The sequence below is a fragment of the Varroa jacobsoni genome, unplaced genomic scaffold, assembly GCF_002532875.2.
Source record: "Varroa jacobsoni isolate VJ856 unplaced genomic scaffold, vjacob_1.0 scaffold_938, whole genome shotgun sequence".
Taxonomy (NCBI): domain Eukaryota; kingdom Metazoa; phylum Arthropoda; class Arachnida; order Mesostigmata; family Varroidae; genus Varroa; species Varroa jacobsoni.
In genome coordinates this window covers 95,867-115,992 of record NW_019213840.1, presented here as the reverse complement: position 1 = coordinate 115,992, position 20,126 = coordinate 95,867, and the positions used below count along the sequence as shown (strand labels likewise).

Below are 20,126 nucleotides of genomic sequence, written 5' to 3'. Positions count from 1 at the left end.
TTAAAGCTCGTACAAACAAATTAGGAGTTTTGGTCGCTGTCGCTACGCAAGGATGAGGCTCCGCTTGAATGAATAGCATTTTCGCTGTTACTGGTGCGTTACCACTACAAGTGGCAGCAGTGAAAGAATTGTCAAGGCCAAAAGGCTGGTCAATTTGAAGATGCCAAAGTGGCCGGCCAAGCAGCAAGGCATAGATCTATGGTCCTTCTTTTCCAACAACCCAGAAAAAAGTTCCGGTTCGCACGAGTAAAGCAACGCTGGGAATGATCGCACGACCTTGTTACATCTAACCCTGGGCAACTGTGCTAAAGTGTTGGGTAAGAACTGGTCGAACACGGACGGCTCTAACCCGTACATTGCGACACATACAGGGCTACCGTGGTCGAGTGTGAGGGCCCGTACCAGCCTAACCGTTTCGGTCACTAGAGCTGTATAAGGATGAATGGAACGAATAGCACTTCTGCCGGTACGAGCGCGTCATCGTTAGTACGTACACATATATTTTCTTGTTCAGTAGAATAAAACGGCATCAAGCCATTTTCTAAAATATATGAAATAATTTAAGATGATAGAGAATACTCGAAAGAAATTCTGATATTGGGAGTGCCCAGATTGAGCTCAATAGCCAAATTGCAAGAAAAACAAGAACTAGTTTGCGACCGTGGCAGATCTTGTCTGCAGCTAGACCCTGAAAGCGACGCTTAGTGATCTGCTTCTCAGTTGCTTAGTGTTCAACAAAATGTCTGACTGAATTTGGCCAATCCTGTTGCCACAAGCAACCGAAATGATGCTCTGGTTGTGTTTTAACCAAAAATTGCGAAGACAGACCGATTTATACAAGATATCTTAGCGTTGATAAGTCCGCAGTACTACTTCTTTGTTCAATATAGACCATCATCCATCTTCACCGCTTGTGACAATTTCGGCCAGAAGATATTGAAAACCGAGAAAAAATCGCTAAACGTCTAGCTGTTGACAAAATCCGCCATTATGGCTAATCATTTTTTAAGAATTCGCTTGAAGACTAGGGATAAGGTTTGGAGGCTAAGCTTCCTTTCGGTCGTTTTCCAAATTTCTGTTCAAAGATGATCTTCGAGAAATGATTTTGCGAACCCTAAATAATGCAATAGTGTGCAATCCTATTTCACTAAAAGGCGATAAATGTTAGCTTTACTTTGTTCTACATTCAGTGTACTATAACAGAGCTCGTATGCGATTCTAGCAGTACGACACACTAATGTCAGGGCTGAGCTCAGAAAAAGCGCAAAACCTCTCGAACAGTGGAACACCTCTGAATTAAAAAAAAAAAAAAAAAAACTATACATACAATGTTTCAAAAAATCGTTCGTTTGCTTTGGAAAAAGGTCACCTATTAATCTTAACTTTATTTCGATCCGAAATGCAGACTTTTTTTTTCGTTTTTGCGACGATGCGCCGAGCGAGCGTCCCAGAAGTAGTGGTATTTAGTCGAGAGCAATTTATGTAAAGCACGGTTATCTCGCAAAGTACGTGTCAACTTTACTGCGTGACTAACTTCATTGACTTGGAGCTTACCATACACGTACGCGGAATTTAAATAACAGTTGATGAGGGACGAAACGGGGCAAATGTAGAATTCAAAGAGCGGACCCTTGTTCGTTCATAATGAAAATACACTTGGCTGAAAACTGCGAACGGCAAGAGAGCCTCATTGAAGTTGTTACTGTTTAGTAATGTACGGCCCGTTTCATTTTATTTTAGCAAGAATCGGCAATGGACTTTGAGCATAAATGTTTATATCTCTCTACGGCATGATTTGTCACAAATGGCTTTATATAAGCTTTGCCTCGTTAATACAGTACTGATTAGCATCTATCCTTTATCAAGTGGGATTCTTAAATATTATCAAAATAGCATTATAATTAATATTCTGTTTGCAATAGAAAAACAAAGTTTTAAACATTTCCTCTGTTTCTCAATAAACTATAGACGGATGTTCTCACGGTCTGTCCACATGTATACAACCCTGTTCGATAAATTAGCACAGGCTCAGAAATGTACTTTCTAGCAATTTGTGTACAATAGAATTAATATCAGTCATGCTATTTTGCTGTGGTTAATTTTTTCAGCGAAACGAGTTATTACTTTCATCTAATATAATATAAATATTATTATTATACTATAATAGTCGGTCGGTTTAAGGCCGCACTCTGAATTAATAAAGACAAGAGATTCGCCGACTGGGGGTCCACATTGATCTCCCCAATGACTACTAAAGACAGCATGTAACCAGCATAAGCTTTCCAACAAGCAATCCGAACCAAGCGCAAACAGGAATCGTTTAAAATTTGGAAAGTCGCCCTCGATACGCTGGCTTAAATAACGAAGCCTCTGGCACGTTTCAGGTAGGAGTAAAGAAATTGATATATTTACGCTAAGGCATTTTCACTTTCTTTTGTATTTTTATCTATTGATATGATAATTTTCATTACAAAATTTCTGATATCCTGAGATTTTTCTTTATTCCAAACCTTAACGCCACGCATTCAAATGGCCAACCTTCCACGTGCATTCCAGGTGCAGCCTAACACTCGAGTACTCGAGTAAGGATTTCATCGATTGTAGCTCGAACTTTATGTATAGAACGTATCCAATAAACGACTTGTTTCTGACGTACACTTCAGCTCTGAGGTTTCACCACGAGCGAAAGGCTAGTACCCAACAAAGGCGCGGGGTATTTTGTAGGACCTTTTTCTTCAACCCGCCTGTACGGAAGGCTCCCATCAAGATATGGTTCTACAGCGCGATGCTATCTATTGCGCAGGAGGCTTGTTCTGTTGACAATTAAATTAGCCGCGTTTGCCCGAATGCGTGCTAGAGTAGTGAACTCAAGTAACTTCTATAAGTCATCGCACTGTTAAAGAAAAATACTACCATTGCATTTTTCAGGACACCCCGTTGATAAGCGGAAACCTTGCCAGTTTGACATTTCCATCGATGATACGAACCACTGCAATACCGATCGGTATTCGACTTGTCGGAAACCTGTCCATTGATCAAAGTAGTCAATGTTCACCTCGATTTTGTATGACTATGGCATGTACTCTGCTAATTTTGAAAGGACACGAGGCCTGATGGAAACTAAATCAGTGATATATCAGTGACAGTGAAGGATTCGTTGTAACGTGTTTCATCCACATCCTGCTGGTATACTGATACGCCAGATGCGATGTGTCTGCAGGGCTCTGATTCGACAAAGTACGCCCTCTATTATTTTGCCCGGTCATGCATAGGACTATCACAAATGACACAGCTTTTCTACATTGTGCTCCCTCTTATGGCCGGCTACCGCCGTTACAATTACTGTATCAGCTGTTGTCCAACTGCACCAGAAGATGGATTCCGCAGCCGGTTGGTGGCATGAAAACAAATCACTGGTGGACACGGTCGCACAGGCCAGCTCAAGATATTACCGTGGAACTAGTGCGTCGACTGAACAAATTTTACTTATTGATCCGCATGCAGTAACGATCACTTAGTCGCGTAAGTTGAGCGGTAGTTTCAGATGTTAAGAAGATGTTAACGTTGGTGAGTACCAGTCATAGCCATTGAATTTCGATGAACCGGAAAGTATGTTACATGTCGTGATTGTCAATCCCGAGTACCTAGTTTGATTGATGGCTGACGCTTCAGTTATCAGTGACGCAGTGCAGCAGACCAATCTCAAGCCGAACGTCCGAATGATGCTACGGGCAAAAGCAAACGAACTATACTGCAATGTAGGATATGGATCATGGCCGTTCTAATTAAACCTGAAAATATAGCCTAGCATTATTTCGAATAAAATTTACGGAGGCGAATTTGCGTTTAAACGTTAAGCTCACAACGGTGCCTTTCTGTGTTCTTACTTACTTGATTTGTAAAATTATACGCCTACATGCTCTTTTATTATGTTCATCTAGAAAATGTACAAAGGCATCTAAAAAACTTCCTTTCCTAAAAAACTTTCAACCGTAGAGATTTTGGACAATACGAACATTAACCCAAAAAGTTGACTGTTATTTAGGAAAACAACATTATTCAATAGAGTATCTTAAAGACTTTGGTGGTAGTATAATTGGATTTACGCATATAAGAAGAAGCGTTTGATGCGCTTAACCGATGTGCTACTAAGTAGACTACCTACTTGTGAATGTTCCGAGCTTTCTGTCCAATGCGGCTGTTTCCTGAGACGGCTGGCGCCTAACAATAAGTCAGGCTGTCTGACAGAACAGGTGGCGCCCTGTTCCGAAGCCAGAACGCCCCACGTTTCCTAAAGCTTAGCAGGCAAAGGCATTAACACTGCGCCATAATTTATATTGACCTACATAAAAGTATCATTTAATGCTGTATACGTAAAGTTCAAGTAAGCCCTTGCTCACAATAGTCATTTAGATGCGTAAAAACATTTTAATTATTCGGTATTGTTAATTTATGATTATGATATTTTTTTATTATTATTATATTATTAAGAACCAAAGGTCACACTGTAAGGGCATATTACGATACAATGCAAACTGATATACGTTAACAAATGCTATACGGGCGCAGACAACACAGGTTGTTGAGAGAAAAAGTAATCCATTCCGCATATTAACCTCACGCTCAATACAAACATGAAGCTGCTAATTTTGTGTATATAGGGCTGAATATGTAATCGAATGTCAGACGGTGTCAAACTCCAATATTTTGTCACCATTGCGGTTCTGAACACCGTCAGCACGAGCGGTAGGCCTGTGCATAGTAAATGAAGCAGGGTTCGAGAATAAACGGTGTTGAAAAATTCTAGTTGATAACAACAGTGTTATAGAATGACGATAACTGTATTTGATGGTGTGGAGTCGTTAATGGCATGGAATAAATCATCAGCGCGCAATGACGATTCCATTTAGTCAGTGCATACGTCGATACTTCGGAGAGCCGCTGTTGTAAGCTAGAAAACTTCAGGCATAGTACTGAAAACGCATAGGTAAAATGAACGTGCCAATAGAGGGAACGATTCCTGAACAACCAAATCTCATGTCCTCGGTTCCTAATGCGTTTTCCGAGCTGCTGCTAGAACGTAATCGAGTAGATGAGGCTCTAAACTTTCACATTTGGATATATCAAAGATACGTAAATTGAGGTTTCACAGTATGTTTAATTCCGTAACTGAAAAAAAAGGAAAGCAATAACAGTATGTCCATTAGAGAGGTCTTCATAACCGGTTCATAACCCCGGCGCTTCCTCAGCAGCAAGCTCGTTTATATATATTTTCCTCGGCCTAAGAAGATAGCGTGAATTTTACACGCGTCACATGAAGTAAAATCTGTTTGGTTGCCATGCTGCACGCTCGATACGCTCATGTCCTCATACGCCACCTGATGGCATCCGTCAGTAGTTCATTGTAATGATTGTATTCTTTAATCAGCTATAAATAAAAATCCACTAGAGAAACCACAGGGCAGTTGTAGATCATTCATTGTGTGCCCTGGCTTAGACAATTATTATTTTCCCATCGCTAAATTCAAAAACCCCTATGAAAAGCTTAACAAAAGAGCGCTCATCCCACGACAGAGAGCAGCAGTTTAGAGTACAAAGGCATCTTGCGGTTATACTTGTCTCTAGAAAAATGCCCTCACAACACTTCAAAGGTATTGCGTCCTCATCTACAGATTTGCATAACATGAGAAGATATGTGATCCTATCTCTCTTTTGTCACACGCAAGCTTGTGAGCGACTGCTACTTCGGGGCACGCCCAGAAGTTTCAAGTTAGTTAGCTTCTGCTTTAAAAATTTTGAGCGTTTGTCTTTAATAACTAACCTTGACTGTGGCCGAGGCATCTCGCAGCGATAATTCTGAAATTGAAATCGTCATTCAGTCAAGAAGTTTGCGGTTTCGCTATGAGGCAGGGAGAAGGTCTTCTGCACCAATAATCGGCAAGGTGAATACGACAATTTCCACTATTCAACTTAATAACTATGCCGGTATATTTGTCGTACTGATTTCCTGGGTCACAGAAACGAACTACATTATTCACCTGCACACGGCGTTCTGCTGCGAAGGAACAAATGGAAACAGAGGGCGGATAGAGGGCAACCTAAGGTAAATGACAATTGCATCACTGGCATACATCAGTGTGAATATTCAGGGAAATTGAATGGAATGGTCTGTAACCTCTAAGGTGTACCGCGATTCTATGCATAAAAAATCTTCTGTTTCAGTCGCTACTAGATTACGCTTGACTAAAGTTCATTTTAAACATGCTTTCGAAGACCAGCACAAAAAAGGCGGAGGTCGTGGCGCATTTTTAGAAGTCGTAGAATCGAATAGGCAAGAAACAAGCCGTACGGCTTGAATGTGCAAACGCAGCTAGACGAGCTAAAAAAATTTCCATTTATATTAACCCGGCTCTCCGACCCCACCCCGTCAATTCCGTTACAGCAGTTCAACCTGAGTTTCAAGAACAAGCAAAACTACGTCCAGGCCCAACGTATAATTGGGATACGCAGGTTTCCACACCGAAGTGTCGGTGCAGAAACCTACGTACGACCACAGTCCGGAGCTGGCGCCGCTAGTGAACCCGAATAGAACACAACCGGGGCTCTAAGCTTGCGGCATGGAGCCATATACGATGCGTCATGTAGCACAGCTTCGATTCCAGCTTAGGCGACGATGATCACGAAGGTCCCAACACACCGCGGCTACTTTTTTCTTTTTTAGCATTTAGTTATTATCTTGATGTGCACGAAGGTTCGGAGTCACCTCTTAGGTAACTTGTTTTCACAAGGAGTCTAACTGGAATGGGTTTCGTTGCATTTATCTGGGGTTGCTCCAACAGCATGGCAAGCAGCTGTTAATCTCACAAAAAATTGTTTATTTGTCCTTAAGTTTCTTGTTTCGTTCATTTCGTCAATTAGCATGACAACCCGCTCAAAGAGATGCGCGTTAGCTACCCAGACCACGTCCCTCTCTAACCATACCCATTTGCAATGTATAAGTGATGGGAAATCTAACAGTGTGACGCACACAGCGACCAGAATCCTTCAGTTTCTATCGCAAATCCTTAATACTACAAGAAGATCTAAATGATACGCCTACGATGAGCCGTTGGATGCCCAAGTGACTGGCCGCATGGTTGCCAATGAAAACCCCAATAATCTGATGGAGTACTATGCACCTTCAGAGACCACGATTGTCACACTAGGTTATATTACGCTTCGATATCCCCCCACCAGCCGACCCTGATGAGGCATTTCTAGTTGTCGTTTAGTGCCGCTTATGTTTGCACCAAAAACCGTACGCGGTTCGAATTAAAAATGTCCAATAAAACCGTCCACCTACCCATCGATTGACTGAACCTCATTTAAATTAAACATAGATTTGTGCTTTATAGCATTTTCCGACCTACTCAACCAATTTTTCTTCTCATAGAAAGGGCATACCTGCTGAGAATATTATTTCCATCAAAAAACGTCTGTTCATTGTATTTTCTGTTGTCTGAATCCTTCGCCTCCAAAGCCTTAGGAATGAATCGTGGTCTAGTATGTGTTGGCGGATGTGTTTGAGAAAATGCTATACGTAACTGCAGCAAGTAACAACAGAACTTTCATTATTCTGTACGCCGTCTGGGGAATGCTATGGATTTTACCATTGTGTAGACCTTGTTAGACCAATAAATTTAACATCGAAGCTGTCAAGGAGCAAGTCTAGGCGTACAACCGCTGATTGATAGCTACAAATAAATTCTGAGTTATAGGTACAAAAAACCTAAAACTCAAAAAAGGTGTAATAATTTAATTACGGATACTGTCAACGTGTCAAAACTAAGGTTGTGCTAGAAATGATACAATATCCTAAAAGCCTGATATAACTGGTTATTTTTTGTCTAGTTGTCGTATTATCTATACATAATATGAACGAACAAGAATAAATGGGATACGTTTACAATTATAATGCTTAATTATGTTGATTTGAACGTCTGCTCGCATTTTGTGACTGGCAACGTAAATGCACGATATGCAATAAAGGCAAGTCAGCCGTTCTTTTTTTTTTCTACTCAGATTTGGTTGCCAAAAAACACAACAAAACGATGGCTGGAGACGCGTTAATTTCCTAGTCTATGCGCTCCGAGTTGCGAATTATCTAGATATACCCAAATTGTATCGGATGTATAGCAGCAGTGTAATAGTTAAGTGTCGTTATATATAAATATCGTTTTTAGCTATTTCCACTGAAGTTGTAACTAATCGAACTTTCACTTTTGGTCTCAATATGGTTTACTAATATTCGACTATCCCATGCGTTGCTCACAGATAACTTTTACGGCCGTTCTTCCCATGATAAAATTCTTCGTAGCGCTTCGGAACACGGAGCGACTGCATTTACCTGTCTTGCAATCCAGACTTTACGCTCTAGGCTCTCTCAGCAAGTCGTAAAGTGACTTTTATGTCAGGCAGGATTCGGGTTCCATCAAAGATACTGTTAAGTTCATTATGTATCCGTGGAATAATAATAGTTCTAAAGTGATAATACCTTGAAACTTTCACATCAGAATAGCCGATAACCTCTCTGTACGGTTGATCGAATTTTCCGGTCTAGTAAGCTAACATTGTGAAATAACTAAGGTCGATAACCAAGGCTTACAAAGCAGTCCCTTCTAGCCTATACAAGGCTATTAGGGCGCTGAAGTATTTTCAGTATGACTGGAAAATTTAGAGCAATGCTATTGCGTAAATCCCAGGTTATTATGGAAACATTAAGAATAAGGACATACTTTCGACAAAACAGGAACGTATTCATGACATTAGGGCATCTAAAACTCTTATGGCAAGAAGTATATTTTCAGGACACAACCTACGATCGTTATCAGCATCGAAGTGTGCTGCTAACATTCATTCTATATTTTTAATCAACATGATTTGTTCAGTAGCCGTTTGTCTTTCTGTAATTGCGAAAGATCTTTATTTTCGGATTTCCGTTAATTAAGGCGCGTCCTTGGTTTAGGCAGGATAGTATTAATAATATTGACCATAGCTTCGTGAATATCAAAATTCAATGATTTTTGTAAACGACCCAAATTGTTACAGATTTCAGTTTCTGCCAGCACAATAAAAGCGGTAGATAGAAACAAACCATAAAAAGTCATAATCCCTTTATAGCAGATGAAAATCGTTAATGTCTAACTAGTATTAAAATAGAAATCACAGACAGAGGTCACACTACTCAAGAAACCGTTTGAGTAAGATACGGCTTTCCAGTAGGAGGTTAGAAGATAGGGTTATAGAGCTTCTATCTTATAAGTAACATTTTGCAAAATTTGAAACTATCGTATGTTATCATCACATAGATAGAAGAAGGCATCATACTACTGATTGCATACTAACCTGCTAACCGCCAGCTGAGTGCCAATGATTATTCGTACAAAGTTCCTATGGCATCCTCCTTTTTACTGCGTAGACACGGTGTGAATGCCATACCCGCATCGGCAGGCTGCTCTTTATCAAGCTATTCGACCCTGCCGACATTCTTGGCACAATGTCTTCAATAGGTCGAAACGCAAGCCTGCTATACTATAACAGTTTATCAGGACAGCAACCAGGCCATAACGCGTTTAAATTACCAACGATCGACTAGACGCAAATATTTCTTAAGCATACTTCTCAATATTGGCTATACCCATTATACCGAAAAATACTTTATTCGTACTGTAGACATGTCTTTTGAAACAACAGATGTCCTCATGATAAACTGATGTCATGTTTGATTAAACAGACCTAACTGACGGCTGAAAAACACCGAGGAGTTTCTGCTTCGGTAAATACCTTCTGTTTGTCACTGGCTTGTACGGTTTAGAAGGGAAACACAAAAGGTTCCTCGATGATGAAGCCGAGACGGCCTAGAGGTTCAAACAATAATTTGCTATGGTATCGTCGGGGCAGCAGTTGGAGATAGTTGCGCAGGATGCTTGTTCGTAAAGGACATAGGCAGATCAAATGCCATTTGATAAATGTATGTACATCCTTCATTCTCCACATTAAGTAATTGGGTTTAACCATGTTGTTACATTTTTTTTATTGTGTTTCATACATTACATAGGCAGGCAACCGATAGGTGAATCAACATTCTAAAAAACGTAATTAGAATAGGTAAATGCAAAAAACCGCATGCAAAAGAGTTGATTTTACACTATAATCATACGTTGCGTACGGTATGGAATATCCTGTCGGTATATACTTTTCCGGCAACACGTTTTTTGGGAAGGTATCTAGCACTTCCCAGCAGCCGATTAATGAAGTATTTTCGATCAACGACCCGAAAATTTCATGGTACGCTGTTTAGGCTGAAGAAAACGTGCCTTTTGGTTTTTTTCAGCCTTTTGGCAAACGGCCTATCTGGCCTTCAGGTGGTTGACGATTCGAATAGAAAAATACAGTGACAGATAACTTTTTGAGCGTATTCGTGTTCGATTTCCATATGAGTACTGAACGATGTTAGAATGAAGTACATATGTGGACTATCTCAATATTGCAAACCTTTTGTGCACTATTTTCTATTTATATGTTATGTTATATTTTGTTATTACCCAGTTATTGAAGAAAAACCTCAGACGCTCGGGTTGTTAGGAATTTTTTCCTACCGATTACAAACATTCAAGTATTTAATTGACTCGGATTGTATAAGTGCATAGGTGTGGAACAACACATATATGCTTAGCTGAACTCACAAGAATTCCTGAAACCCGTTAAAATTAATAAAAATAGGTCTCTGACCCGGACGTGATTTGAACACGCAACCTTCTGATCTGGAGTCAGACGCGCTACCGTTGCGCCACCGAGTCTTTGACGATGTACCTGTGTAAAATCGTCGTGTAAAAAAAAACATCGTCCGTGGTTAATAATAAACAAAAAATAGAAGAAGTTCAGAGTGAAAAAATGACATACATCAAAATTAGCATTGAGGCTGACCTTTAAATACCGTTTATGTAAAACAGCGTCAAAAAAAGCAGAGGTTGCAAATGGCTTCTAGGACACATAGATATTATTCCTCCCAGCTTTCGACAAAATGACTGAAACGTGTGATTACACATACACTCACATTGTGTGCCACACCAGACAACTTGAAGAACTTTTGCTTCGCGTCGTTTGTTGATCTTATGGCAGGTTTTTGGTTTGTTGAGATCGTGCTGGAGGGCTTAAAGGTACAGCTTTTGAGTTCTGCCTACACATTCTAAGAAAGCTTGCCATATCATCTTTTAAAAGCAGTCAAGAATGTACTAAGTTTCCTAATGTATGCTAAAAAGTTCCATCAGAAAATACGAGAAAAAAAAACTATATCAAGAAAAGTTACATAGGGGAAGCCAGAATGTTATTTATGATTTCTTAACTTATCTGGAAGCCATCTTTGACATCGCCAGGGTAACCGCGGCTCGACAATCATTTAGCATTAAACACGGGGCGTCTCCGCACGAAGTCGCAAAGGGATTTTTTGCTGAAGGCCGCGCCCAACACACGAGCTTTAAATCGAATCTGTTTCTTTTTGCCTAGCCTGTATTTGATAATATCATGCAATATCTATTGCCAAAATAGTTACTTTTTACTGTGAGAAACATACCGTCCAAATAACATAAAGTCGCGAAATGTTCTCTGTCACAATAAGCTTGATGTAATCTAGAGAATAACTGCAGAAACACTTTACTGAACGATTTATATCAAATTTTTATGTAGCCTTGATATCCTGCTATAACGAAAATTGATATATGCATACATTTATCAAGTGTTACCGTATAAAAACGTATATGTACATGTATAAAAATCCAAATATCCATTAAAAAGCAAGTATACATAAGTGGGCGCAGATATTTTCGACAGGCTTATGCTGGAAAAACCTGGCGAATTCTCAGAATCAAGCATCATTATATGATGACTGCATGTTTGGTTTGGTGAGGCGACAGGCCGTTTGAGAGCGTTCTCCCATAAGGAATAGATATTGATAACATCAGAATGATCGATATTTCCCCTTTGTCGGATGCAGAAAGACTCATTGGATTTGAATAAAAATGGCGTATGACCCGGACGTGATTTGAACACGCAACCTTCTGATCTGGAGTCAGACGCGCTACCGTTGCGCCACCGAGTCGTCGACATGAAGCTTCTGAGACAAAGTGCTTATAAGGCGAACGGCGAATAGAGGTGTGGTTAGCAAGTTGCCTGCATTCAGGTTAGATCAATATCATCTTTTACTTTAACCAAATTTTGAAAAGCAACGCAATCTTTTTGCGTTTTTTGTGTTTTCGCCAATACGGGCCATTAGCAATTATCTAGCTATTTCTTTAGAGCTAGCTCTAATACATTAGGCTATGGGTGCTCAACAGCTTATTGTTATTATAAGAAGAACCGCTTTTATGTAAGGAAACAAACTGATCTAATTTTAAAAATGCTGGAAAAGGCGATACAGTTTAAACCCTTGATCTCACGCAGCTCTTCTAAAGGTTATTACGTTATGATTGTTACAATGAAGTAAATGTTATATCTATATTATATAGATATATTCTTGTTGATGATCTGTGTCCTATATAACAATATTTCTATACAAGACAAATTTACTTTCACAAAAAAGTCGAGCTTGACCCGGACGTGATTTGAACACGCAACCTTCTGATCTGGAGTCAGACGCGCTACCGTTGCGCCACCGAGTCACGCATGTCCCACGCCGTCTTTCTTCAGCTGTACGGTAATCTGAAATAACTGCCATTCTGTTCGTAAAATTTAGTGCCCAGAAAATATTACGTTCTTTTAGAATAGCTTGCTGATATAAGTCGTATAAGTCTCAGATAAAGAATGGATAAAGTACGATACGAAACGCTGAATGATAACCACTTGTATTTTACGAAATCACTTATTTTCAATAATGGTTTTGTTGAGCGAACCGAAGATCATAAGTAGTCAAATACAATAATAAACATAACAAACCCACAACATTTCCCTCCCGAGATAGCAACCCTTCAAACAGTGGCTGTTGATAAGCGCCCCCTACGTACGTCAAGCGAAGATGCTTTGATTACTATATGATTTCATCAATCTATCAATGAAATCCCCAAAAAAAAAAAATACGATAAAATCCTTTTCACTTAGATTGCTAATGGGGACGAGTCCTTGATGCTATACGCCGAAATTCATAATTATGAGGGCTTATCTACAAAAGAGTAGCATTTAAAAATAGATAAAAAAAAAAAAGAGATTTAAAAAGAAAAGCAAAAATGCTTGAATATCGCCAAAATCGGCGACGTTGCCAGCGATAACTATTTACGCCACCGTTAGGACTAATGACGTTTATTTCCAACACGTCAGTTCACGTCCGTATACCTTGCTCGCTGTCGTTAAACATGTCATCCCTGTTAATTTAATAACTCCTGGCTGCCCCTAAATATAGATTAGTAAACGCTCTAAGGGACAATTCTATTGGACGAATCAGGGTGCGTGTATATCTGACGCATGGCAGTTCAAAATTTGTTAAAATACCTATTTAAGTTAGCACGTACATGCTTAAGGATATGAACCTTAATTTTATCGAAATACTACTTTAGTGAATAAGTCTAAGTTAAAAAAATATATGTATATATTAAATTAAGGAACGCGTTTTTCAAGAACAGAGTTTTCGATAAGTTTATTTTATGCACATATATAAAAGATTGATATGGTTAGAATACGAGATAATAGTCCTATTATAGTAATCGATCTATTTTGTTGAATCGAAAAATGCTGTTATTTCTGAAAGCCATAATATATATTACCTTAACATTTACATAAACTTTCGAGAATGTTTACTGGGTGGGCTGTTACGTCATAATTTCATACCCCGGTGTAACGGATTCTGCTTTTGTGCACGGTGTATTTCTTTCGTTGTACTTATTCAGTGTAGACATAAATTTAACACATATTCTCCACCTTCTACAAGGATATATTAGCTATTTATCGAATATAGCTGTGTTGGAAACAGTCGACTTTATATTGATAACTTATAACTTCCATGCAAACTGATATTGAACTTATTCAAACCTTTAAGCAAAAATGCGGAAAAATAGCCAACTCACTTATATCGCCGGTAGATATGTAAGCGGTAAATTACTGTATGTAATATAAATACGCTTTAATGATTAATAATACGTTATTTTACTCTGTGTTCTCGATCACAGAAATCACATTTAGGAATAACGGTAGAAGGGAAGACAAAGACCCGGAAGGGGCTTTATACTTTGCGATCTCTCGCCTATTTATTACAGTTATGTCTCAGATAAGCAGACGTTTGCCTATGCTATATATTTTATTACAGCACATTGTTCCACTTCATGTACATATATATAAATGTATACAGTCTGTAGAGCCAAAGTATTAGACGTGAATTATGTATTCCATGTCTCCATATTTTATTTTAGATTGACATATTTTTGAAAATATATATATAAAAAATTCAAACTGTGGATGATTTAGAGCTTCTGCATGCTTATTTGAATAGGGCCGTTATATTTCCAAGTAGATAAACACTACGGAAAGCTGCAAAATATTGTACGTCAAACTATGGTCATTTCATCACGAAGTACCTGAAAAAAGTTGTACAAGCATGAGAGACGAGGTAGGTTTCATCTGCGGAATTGTGTGACTAGACAATCGGCACCAATTTGAATTTTGTATGCTTAATGAAAAAAATTAATTGACGACCGAGATTTCCTCCAGATTTTATTGACGAAATGCAGAACCAGTATAAAGAATGTACGTTACAGGGAAATCACCATAAATATAGTCGTCTATAAATATAGAAATCGAACGTCTGTGTTCCATTTTTTCCGCAGATGATGGAAGCTCGTTTTCAGTTGAATCGCTATGTAAATAAGATTGTTGCTAGAAGAACCCAAACGTGAGTGTTGAGCAACAACGTAACTCACGAAACTTCACTTCTGAATCAGGGTGTAATTGAGCCCTGTTTGTTGGAAATTCACTATGGTACGACAGGACCAATCAGTTGCTAGCTCGATGGTCACATGTTACATGCCTCTCTTTCTTCCGAAATAAATGGAAACAACCGTTGAAAAAATAAGCCAATTAGCCGCGGCACGCGGAAAACAATCAATTTGCTTGAAATCGTGCTCGCAGGAGGTTGACTTCAATGTGAAGTAGTGCCGTCCTGGTCCCGTCATTTAACTTTTCTTTCCCGTAAGATTACGTGAAGTTCAGATTACTTGAAACACGCTAAAAACAATATCTGACCTGGAACACCGCACTCGTATAATGATTGGTAAAAACGTTGTTCAAAACTACACGTAACTGACTGAGTTGTGCAAGCGGTCCTTGGAGAAACATTTCTTTTGTAACGCAGACTTTTGTAAACCTTTTGGGCTGGACTTCTCATAAGAATAAACACAGTCGCATAAACCGATTTTTGTTTTCTATTTTAAGTATACTCAAATAAAGACACCGAACACGTTTGGCACACCCCTTATAAAAGATGCTATATCTACATCTAAAATCGTAATTTTATACTAAAATTCGTAGACATTCCATTCGACGATTGGCTCCGAGCACGAAACAAGGTGCATCTATACCCGAGTTCGAATCTTGACCACGTGTCCCACAAAATTAATCGCCACCTTTTGACAATTCCGTATCCCTATAGTATCGGCTCGTAAGAGATGCCTGTACGAAAATAAAGCATTCCTTAATAATCTCTTATTATCTATTAGAAACGCCTTATATTAACGTTTCACTATATGGACTAGGTATAAGATAGACTAACTATATAATATCAAAAAAAAGGGCACCCAGTAAGACCCCCCCCCCAGGGAGCGTATGACTTTGACTATCATCGTTGCTCTGTATTGCACGCTAGTTCATAGTAGGAACTTGGGCACGTTCGAAAATATTTTCGGACAAAGATTCCTTAATAATCGTGCAATTTTTGGACATCCCGTTAAACGTAGCTTGAGATGCGGCACACAATGCGGCTCAGCAGTACATGGAGAACACCATACGTCAAGTTTTTCTTACAGGTCAGGGTATAAAATAGCTTTGATATCAGGATTTGCAGAAGAAAAGCCTGGTCGCGAGCAAGTCAATTACTATTATAACGCCATTTTTAGCTATCTACATGCTGGTAGACCTATCTAGGTCAGAAAAAGTCCTAGACTCAAAGAACCTTTACACTTCCCCACAAACCAGATACTTAGCTCAAAACACTTTTTTCACTAATACGTTTTGCAGAAAGCACAGGATATCGATAAAGCTTTTAATGCCTTTGAAAAGACGTGCGCGAATGTTCGACACGCGGAGAAGGCGAAACACGCGTACATGCCGTCTTTGTCACATACTCTCCAATTGACTATTGCATTCATGTTCTTCGGTAATATTTTCAGACCATTCGTATTTTACATATAATATCGAAAGACATATGCTAACAAAGCAATTGGCTTCGTTCCCCCTAGTAAATCACTAAAACCGATGAAATGATGTTACTAAAAGTTATTTTACTTGTTGTTGTTGTTGTCTGTAACAACATCCACTTAAGAATCGAAGAACTTTCTTGTTGTTAAACTTACTTTGCTTAAGTTATTATTAGGATGCCTTACATATACGCACTTTCAACCCATTCGTGCGCCTATAGTATTTCAGTAACGTAATATATCCCACATAAACAACAATGCTTGTCATTGATAGTAGCAGCGTCGATCTTCTTCGGTGTGACTCATAAGCCGCTAAAAAAAACTTCAGCCGCTTGTTGATGAGATGACTCGTGTCTAGTTGAGATCGGCAGGCCGGGCCAGCTACTGAGGAATTACGTTGCTTACAACGAAACGCTGAGGATATGCGGGTTCATGGACAACATACCTGAATTAATGGGCATCCTACTTCGCGCTTGTACCTAAGTCCTGTCTAGGGTGAGGCTACTGGTCAGTGCCGCTTCGACATTGGATACAGCTTTCAGCTTCTCTCCCATTTCTAGTGGCCCAATGCTTAAACAGAGTTGTAACGCTTGACTGACATATAAAGAAGGTGAATACAACGATATGACAGTGTAAATGACTAAATAACGTAACTAATAAACACAAGGGGAACAATGAACAGATCTGCCTCGAGTGAGTCAACTATTTACTTAGGGGTGAAACAGGACTTTGTGGTTTTAAGAGAAGTTTGGAAACCCTGCTTGGTTAACTAAAATATTGCATGCACTGGGGCACTATCTTTCTTCACGCGAGCGACGTGACTGAAGCATAAGTAAGAAGAAATAAGAATGTCAGTCACTGCGAATCCATATTAATGCAAATTGATTCTATTAACAACTTGGTGAAATGCAAGATTCTACGTGTGTTCAAACAAACAAACTTCAGTTATCCTTCATAGCAAATCTAAATTATTGTAAACTTTTGGAGTAGTTTGGCAATCGTTGCTTTTTGAGGTGTTTAGGTTAGTACAGAAGTACCGGAATGAAGTTATTCGCACTCACATAAACATTACTGAAGTGAAGAAGATAAACAAACATCATTAAGTTAAGCTGAGGTAACATAAACTGCGGATTTTAGGCAAAACTGGCCAGTGTAAGTTTATCGAAAAGGTTTCCTGATCGATTAAACTCCTTGTTAAAATACGATTTCACGTTATTAAAGATTGGCTTCTTCTGCCGCCTCTGCTGATACTGATGTACTGACTGACCCAAAAAACATATCAACACGATATATAAGAAGTTGTTTATCTATACATTGGCGTCTTTGCGTACCGGTGGTCGTTGCATTTGTTAATAAGCAAGGACTAATTTAAAAATGATTGCAAACTTTATTCAGTATTTATTCGGCAATGAGATGAGCATATTTTCCGAATGTTGTCACTGTGTGACCCTTTGCAGGAAATCTGTGCTCGATACACTGTAACTGCGGCTACCGAAGGGACTTCGAGGCTGTGAATATATAGAAACATAGCGTTGTCCAATACAGTGGTTGTTTCTGATCGATGCGGCCATCATCATGGATGATACTGACTTCCGTTGTTGCAGTTACGTTCCCAAGTGACGTACCAGTAATAATGGGTCTTGGCAGTCTAGAAGCATTTGCATGGGCGCTCCCAACATGAACCCGTGTATCTGTATGGTCTATCCCAGGTAATATGAATTTTAACTAAAAAAAAAAAAGTAACAATACCTTAAAAGTGGAGCAAGGCATGTGACGCCGCAAAAAGCGTCGACAGAGAGTCTTAAAGAACATTAAACTGTAGTCTGCTTCACCATCGCAGCACACTCCATGCAAGTTCACAAAGACTAAATCAGAGACTTAATTTTCAGACAAGCGAGCTTCGAAATTAGCCTTTATTAAAGACTACGTTTATTTCAAAATGTAATTAAGATCTAGGTATTCGTCATCCTTAACATGATTCTCGTTTGACACATAGGTATCCGTATCCATATGTGATGCCCATTGCTGCTCCAGTCGCTGCATTTCAAACCCCGTACCATGTTTATCTTATGTATGGATAAAGTGTAAATGATAAAGATCGATGGCCTCTAAAATCGCCATCGGCATTCGAAGACACTAAACTTCTTCATGTATATGTGTGTATATATATATATTTTCGTTAGAAAATAAAGTGTTTAATTAAAGCACAGTAGTATACAACCAACCAAACTTGTGTTTACTGATTTCTGCCATTTCACATTCCAGTCATTTGAAATAGAGGCATTTAACAACTTGGCATACTAAACTCTATTACGTTATCTTATACCATACATACATACACCATGGCTTCATGAGCCTGGCTAAAACCGTTTCTGGAATAATTGGTCCAGGGTTCACGGGGTCATCTAGCTATCACCAGTGGTTGCGTTATGTACACTAGACGCCATGTTACTATATGTTTATCGATTAGTTATTTAGCCTGACTACCCAGCAATAGAATTTCTGGACAGCGAAAATTATCATACAGATAACATCGTTTTTTACATTCAGTGATTCAAGAGGTTCATGTCGGAACTCCTGTGTTCTGCATAGGCGATGGCGAAAACCATCAATTGCATGTCTATTATGCTAGCGAAGGTTCTTGTCTTTCCGAGTCTTGCCCGTCATGGCCACCTTTGATAGTAACTGGAATTGACTTTTGCGAATCTTTGACCCTATTTTACTGGGTTTTCGTCAAGAGCTGACGGAGATTCTCGGGTAACAGTTACATCACCGCCCGCAGGTAGACAAGCCCGCCGCAGGTCGTCCGGTACAACTTCCTTCTAAGGAATAAGGACTAAGCTACCAAAGCCTTTCTACATATTTCTCTAAAATGCTGGGAGATACTTTGCCTATCATACAAAATCAGCACTTCTAGGTATGTAAACAAATTTTAATGGTCAGTCAAAGAGATATAGCGTATCACAAGCTGCAACTCTATCGCCTCTCCTGAATTTCATTGCCCTGATTTTAGTTAGGCTGATGGTTAATCCGAATTCCGAGATCTTGGAATATAACCTGACGAAGGTCTATTGCATATAGAAGCGACTGCCCACGTAAAAAACTAAATCGCCTGATTATAGGAGAATCTTCACCGTATTTAGGGGCTCACGTATCTTGTCGGAAAGATCATTTATACGAACTGAGAAAAAAGAGGGCTCAAGTTATCACCTGGGGCCACACCTGTGATCTGAAAGGACGCTGACAACTTCAAGATCCCATTATCGATTGTAATACCATTTTCATGGAGTATCGCTGCTATTAAGCTAGAAACAGTTGTGGTAACGCCGACGTCCGCGAGTAGATTTCGGCTTAAGAGGCATTTCTTAGGGCAAAGTCGAAGGCAGCTTCGAAGTATACAAACCTTACGTAAGTATGTTTCCGAGAACTATTTTAAAAAAAGTTTAAAAAGTTACTTAATATTAGCAAGTAGGATCCTGCGTGCCGTTTTGATCAAATTCTTCCTCATAAATCAGTGTTGCTCTTTGGGTATACTGCTCACATTCCCCACGAGCACGCTTAATCCCCTTACCAGCAAATGCGAAAGATCTTTATAGTAAACGCTTTTGTTTGCGATTTTGGGCCACAATCTGCGTTGGCTTGGGGTCGGTTTAGCTTCTTAGGATAATGAAAAGCGTTGCAAGAAGCAATTCGGAA

The 20,126-nt window shown here is 39.3% G+C and overlaps 1 protein-coding gene and 3 non-coding genes across 4 annotated transcripts in view; all 4 read right to left on the bottom strand.

The window, feature by feature from the left end:
• The window catches only part of LOC111265150 (organic cation/carnitine transporter 2), a 23,267-nt gene extending 13,811 nt beyond the window's left edge, over positions 1-9,456 (bottom strand). The window contains exon 1 of the mRNA XM_022841574.2: positions 9,385-9,456. The gene's annotated coding sequence lies outside the window, so the exon portion shown is untranslated. The remainder of the gene's footprint in view (positions 1-9,384) is intronic.
• Positions 9,457-10,766: 1,310 nt separating this feature from the next.
• On the bottom strand, positions 10,767-10,838 carry TRNAW-CCA (transfer RNA tryptophan (anticodon CCA)). Its single transcript has one exon. It is a non-coding gene; the product is annotated as a tRNA-Trp (tRNA).
• A 1,226-nt stretch (positions 10,839-12,064) lies between these two features.
• TRNAW-CCA (transfer RNA tryptophan (anticodon CCA)) lies at positions 12,065-12,136 on the bottom strand. The gene has a single exon. It is a non-coding gene; the product is annotated as a tRNA-Trp (tRNA).
• A 487-nt stretch (positions 12,137-12,623) lies between these two features.
• On the bottom strand, positions 12,624-12,695 carry TRNAW-CCA (transfer RNA tryptophan (anticodon CCA)). The gene has a single exon. It is a non-coding gene; the product is annotated as a tRNA-Trp (tRNA).
• Positions 12,696-20,126: the final 7,431 nt, after the last annotated feature.